The sequence below is a fragment of the Mustela nigripes genome, chromosome 11 (genome assembly GCF_022355385.1).
Source record: "Mustela nigripes isolate SB6536 chromosome 11, MUSNIG.SB6536, whole genome shotgun sequence".
Lineage (NCBI taxonomy): Eukaryota > Metazoa > Chordata > Mammalia > Carnivora > Mustelidae > Mustela > Mustela nigripes.
Genome location: NC_081567.1, coordinates 24756275 through 24762274, shown reverse-complemented (window position 1 = coordinate 24762274; position 6000 = coordinate 24756275). Strand labels below are relative to the sequence as shown.

General features: G+C 45.3%; 1 protein-coding gene across 1 annotated transcript in view; it reads left to right on the top strand.

The window, feature by feature from the left end:
* Nucleotides 1-380: 380 nt before the first annotated feature.
* TMC5 (transmembrane channel like 5) overlaps nucleotides 381-6000 on the top strand; it is an 80903-nt gene continuing 75283 nt past the window's right edge. Inside the window, exon 1 of the mRNA XM_059415231.1 lies at nucleotides 381-460. The gene's annotated coding sequence lies outside the window, so the exon portion shown is untranslated. The remainder of the gene's footprint in view (nucleotides 461-6000) is intronic.

Genomic DNA, 6000 nt, shown 5'->3' with positions numbered 1-6000 from the left:
TTACTCTTCGGGGTGCAATTTCAAATGGAGTCATTTTCTTAATTTTCTCCAATTTGGGAATTTAAAAGCACCCCATTTGGACCATTTTAACTTGCTAGCGTTGTTGCTCTGTAACCAAACCACCACGAGTGGGATCCTTGGGGAGTCACAGAAACGGCGCCAAGGGAGTCGTGGCAAAGAGAAACCTTTATTTGCAGCAGACGAGGAGATCACAAAGCGGAGACTCTCCGAGACCAGGCGAACGTGTAGCTTGGGTTTAGGATGAGGATGAATATTTAGATCGGGAAGCCTTGGTCATTGGAGGTAGAGGTGGGTTTAAGATTGCGCATGCGCCTGTAAAAAAAAAAAAAAAAAGATTGCGCATGCGCCCTAGGGAAACATGACCGTATAGACGTCCTACGTGGTGATGTGAGCGAGGCTTGAGCTCCTCCTGGGGCAGGGATTTTAGTGTCCTAATGAGGTAAAGGTAATGGTGGGTTGTTTTCCGTCAGTCTGTGCAGGCTTGTAGGGGGTTTAGGTCCAAGGGTTTGGGTGGGCTGGGCGGCGGGAGGTCTCCTCAGGGCAGTCGCCCTCCCCTGAGGGGTGGTTTTGGGTTTCAGTCACCTGAGGTAAGAGGCAAACCCGAATGAAGACCTCAAGGAAAAATGCAAGAAAAAGTCTAGTGAGTACAGGCAGGTGGACCCTAAAAGTCAGGTCTTGGGGTCTAGCTGGTGAGAAGTTCGTTCCTTGGGGGGTTTATGGGGAGAGACGACACCCAGTGGAGTTGTCACACTGAGGAAACTTGATTTGTAGAAAATTAGGACAACATGGGGAATAACTTGCAAAGTATTAATTCCTCAGGTGGGGATGAGCAGGTTTCTTTTATTCAGGGTCAGATAAATACTCAGAAAGGGGAGTCTTGTCACGCATGTAAAGGCGGGCGAAAGTTGGTGCAGGCGAGCTTAGAAAACGTGCCTAGACACCTGTCCTGTGTTGTGTTCCTAAAGCCTGTGGAGATTAAAAAAAAATTTTTTTTTTGTTTTTTAAAGATTTATTTGTTTGTTTGACAGACAGATCACAAGCAGGCAGAGAGAGAGGAGGAAGCAGGCTCCCCGCGGAGCAGAGAGCCCGATGTGAGGCTCGATCCCAGGACCCTGAGATCATGACCTGAGCTGAAGGCAGAGACCCTTTGGGATCAAGCCCTGATCGTTAAGCAGAGGCTGAACTGACTGAGCTACCCAGGCACCCCTTGGGTGGAGATTTTAATATTATAATGAGGTAGACATCACTGTGGGACACTCCAGGGGTGAGACCATGGTCAAGCTCAAACTGGTCCAGGCTGGTTGGAGCTCTCCTTGTCTTGCCTCTTCCTGGTAAGGTTAGGGTTTCTGTCCAGAAAAAAAGCAGGATCCATGAAGGTCCTGCTGGTGGCAGTTTTATCTTCATTAACCCCATAGGACAGGGTTTCAAGCCTGCAGAAAAACTGGAGAATGTGTGTTAGGTCAATCTGCTTCTGAAACAGCACTGGCAGTTTTACCTTTGATTTACGCCTGATAGGGTTGGGTTTTCTTCCTGGCCTCCTAGACACTGTTAGGTTTTGCATTGCCTTTGTTCCCTTAAAATCCTTAACCACTGAGGTTTTTGCATTTCCTTTTCCTAACAGCTCCTAGGAAGTTTTGCAAGAAGTGTGCCAGGCCAAGTAATACCAGTAAAGCGTAGATCACAGAAAATAGCTGGGGTTCCAAGCCAAGCGCTGCATCACAAGTGCTATGTCTCATCTTGCTTTTTCTCGGAAACCCCTAACTCTGCTAATATCTGTAAATTATATTCCTTTTGTTAATGTTATAGGATTCTTCTTTAGGGTCCTTTCTCAGTCAAGATTTGGGCCCATTGCATCTTTGCAATTTCAAAAAAAAAAAAAGTCAAACATCAGAGTGATTTGTGGTCGTCAGCAAGAAACATTATCTGTGGGGCGCCTGAGTGGCTCAGTGGGTTAAGCCGCTGCCTTTAGCTCAGGTCATGATCTCAGGGGCCTGGGATCGAGTCCCGCATCGGGCTCTCTGCTCAGCAGGGAGCCTGCTTTCCTCTCTCTCTCTCTCTCTCTGCCTGCCTCTCCGACTACTTGTGATTTCTCTCTGTCAAATAAATAAATAAAATCTTTAAAAAAAAAAAAAAAAGAAAGAAAGAAACATTATCTGTGCATGAGAGAAACACGTGAGCTCCCAGATGGAGACGAGACGTGGGTCAATGACACCGATGGGATAAATCACCTCACCTCATACAGCCTCTCCGTTAACTGGATCTATTCAGGGGGAACAGAGGCAAATCCAAACCGTGGGATTGCCAACTGGCTGGGATGTTTCAAAAATGCCAGTGTCTTAAAAAAAAAAAAAATGCCAGTGTCTTAAAAAAATGCCAGTGTCTTAAAAAAAAAAAAAGGGACAAATTAAAATTAAAGGAAAAGGAGAGTAAAGAAGAATAAAGAGGCATGAAAGTGAATGCCATTCATGATCCTTGTGGGCTCTGCCAGCTCAGCTTGCGTATCCTCACAACATGGCGACTGTCTTCTCCCAGAGTTGGTGATTCAGGAGAGAGAGAAAGGCAGAAGTGGCAATATCTTTTAGGACCTAGCCTTGAAGGTCACCTACTGTCATTTCTACAATATCTTACTGGTTATACAGATCAGTACTATTCAGTGTGGGAAGAAAATATACAGGGATGTGAATACCACGGAATGAAGGTCACTGATGGCCATCTTATGATGGTGGTAGCCTGGTTACCACCAGTACCTAACGCACAGGGTGGTTGTGGGAAAGAAATGCATTAGTACACGGAAAGGACTCCAGACCAATGCTCTGCATACAGTAAGTGCCTATAAATTTTAGCTTTTGGTATTATTGGCCCATAGGGTAGGTGTTTCCTTTTCTTCGACTCCATATCACTCTCACAATTTTTTTTTAAAAGATTTTATTTATTTATTTGACAGACAGAGATCACAAGTAGGCAGAGAGGCAGGCAGAGAGAGAGGGGGAAGCAGGCTCCCCGCTGAGCAGAGAGCCCGATGTGGGGCTCAATCCCAGGACCCTGGGATCATGACCTGAGCCGAAGGCAGAGGCTTTTTCCTCTGAGCCACCCAGGCGCCCCTACTCTCACAATTTTTAAGGCATTAATTATCTTTCCATCTTTAACCTAGGAGGCCCCTCAGAATCACCTGTGGGATTTTCAGTTTACTATTGCTTTTTAAAACAATTTTAGTATCTTATATATATATATATATATATATATATATGTGTGTGTGTGTGTGTGTGTGTGTGTGTATTTTCTCTTTTTTTCTTTTTCTTAGAGAAAAAGTCGGGGGAAAAGGAGAGAGAATCCCAGGAAGGCTCCACGCACGCTTTGAAGCCCGATGGAGGGCTTGATCTCACGACCCTGAGATCATGACCTGAGCCAAAATTAAGAGTTGGGCACTTAACCAACTGAGCTACTCAGGTGCCCCTAAAACAATTTTAAATGGTTTTTAAATTTATACAAACAATATGCTTGTTCAGCATTACAGGAATATGTATAACATACGCTTGTTCCCAATGACATAGAAACAGGAAGAATAAAAAATATCACCTCTATCCGGTTTCCCTCCCTAGGAGTAACCACTGTTCAGTTGATATTCTTCTTACCACTTTATCCTAATTTATAGGTGTGTTATACTAGTGTTCAATAATTGAGATTCTACTGTATATATGGGTGAGTGATTTAGAAATTGGTTTATCTTGGGAATAATGCATGTTATGTCAGCGCATTTAGATAACAATCTTTAGTCCCACCCCATTCCCCAAGAACTGAACTTTTTTTCTTTTTCCCAAAGGGCTTGGGGCATGTTATCATAATTTGCGATTTCATATGGGATGGAATAATGGAGTTGTGTCAAAGTTTGGTCCCCAAATAGCTCAGTAGGCTTAACCTACTTTCAAATCAGAAATGCAGTGTTGGGGAAAGTCCTTCAGCTCTGGATTCAAATGTTGGCTCTGACGCTTATTAGTGGAGTGACATCGGTCAAAATTTCTTTTCTTTGTATTACTCTCTCTCCTTCAGTCCCCATATTTGTAAAGCCTCCTCATGGAAATGTTAAATCGGGTCATCCATGATGTCAGTTGCCAGGCGGACTCTTTAGCGAGTACTCAGTTTAGTACTAAACTAAATTATTATTACACTTAGTGCTAAAGTGTACTCAGTCTAGTTTAGCGACGTTTGCTGTCACGGCACAGAGTGCGGGCACTCTGTTTGGATAGAGTGCGGAACTTGCCACAAGAGGGCGCAAGTGACCAGGTGTGAGTGCACGGCAGTCCTTGGGCTGTGCAGGCTAACAGAGGTTCCAGAGGCACCAGAGGCACCTTTGTATGAATTACAAATAACCCTGCAGGGTGTAAACACCATCCTCTCAGGAGATAGCAGAATAAAATTGTGTCATGAGTATAATTAGTGCTCCAGGGGGCGGCGACAACTCTGCTCTGCCTCTGGGGAGGTTGCCTTCTGGTTGCTATGGAATTTTCACCTCCCTTCTCCCAAAAGCACCAAGTCAGAGCCATTTCGTGACCAGGAGCCTTGGTTTCAACACCTTTAAAATGGATGGCATCATACTTTCCATTGCCTCCCCATCAAGTTAGCTAGAGAAATTTGGGCAGAATTGGGGGCCACTTGCAAAAGTGTTTGAATGAACACAAACTAACATATTCATATTTTTTAAAGTATTACTATTTTTAGGGGGGAGGGGCAGAGGGAGAGAGAATCTTTTTTTTTTTTTTTTTTTTTAAGATTTTCTTTATTTATTTGACAGAGATCACAAGTAGGTAGAGAGACCGGCAGAGAGAGAGGAGGAAGCAGGCTCCCTGTGGAGCAGAGAGCCCCATGTGGGGCTCGATCTCAGGACCCTGGGATCATGACCTGAGCCGAAGGCAGAGGCTTTAACCCACTGAGCCAACCAGGCGCCCCGGGAGAGAGAATCTAAAGCAAGTTCCACGCCCAGTGCAGAGCCTGACACAGGGGTCTATCTTAGGACCCTGAGATCATGACCTGAGCCGAAGGCAGAGGCTTAACCCACTGAGCTGTTCAGTTGCCCCCAAAAGTATATTTTTAAACTGGTTAATCATGCAGTGCCTGGTGGCTCAGTCAATTAAGCTTCTGACTCTTGATTTTGGCTCAGATCATGATCTTAGGGTAGTGAGATCCAGCCTGTGTTGGGTCCATAATCAAAGGAGCGAGACTGATACAAAGCAAAGGTCAAGCAAAGCTTTATTTTCGTGCCAAGCATCGAGAATCAAACCGACCGGCCGGGGCCGCTCCTTGCACGGAGGCGACCTCTCTCTGCCTTACAGACTAGCTTTTAAGGGCAAAGGCCATGTGGTTGGGCTTAGCCATGCACAGGTGGCCAATGAGATTGTAACAGACAGAGAAAGCTGCACAGTCGTGCTAGGTCACACATAAGTGACCAACTGAATTACAGTTTACCCTATAGTAGATATTTGAACTAGCCTATCACCTTGGTCAGAATTGGCACCCAAAAGGCGCCCAAAGGGCAGGGCCCATACTCCTTGGTCGCTCGAGAGACAGTATGCGGCCCCCCACTGTTTGGATACCTCCACCTGGCCTGACCCACCCTTGGATTTGGGCTTTGTTACCTGGGACTGGTTTTGGGGACTTGTTTTTAAGTCAGTCCCCTGGAGGGGGGGGGGAGGGACAGTTTAAGTTTTACTGTATAAGCAACAAAGTCACTGTTTAACCGGGTGGAATTGCCCTGGCTGAATAGGCCCTTACACCTGCATGGCTCCTCACTGAGCCGGGAGTCTGCTTGAGATTCTGTCTCTCCCTCTTGCCCCTCCCCCTACTCATGTATTCACTCTCTCTAAATAAATAAATGAATAAATAAATCCTTAAAGAAAATAAAGCTGGATAATCATGACATACCAAATCTTTTCTCATTCAACCCTCAGAACAATCCCATGCAGGGGATACTATCATTATCCCTCC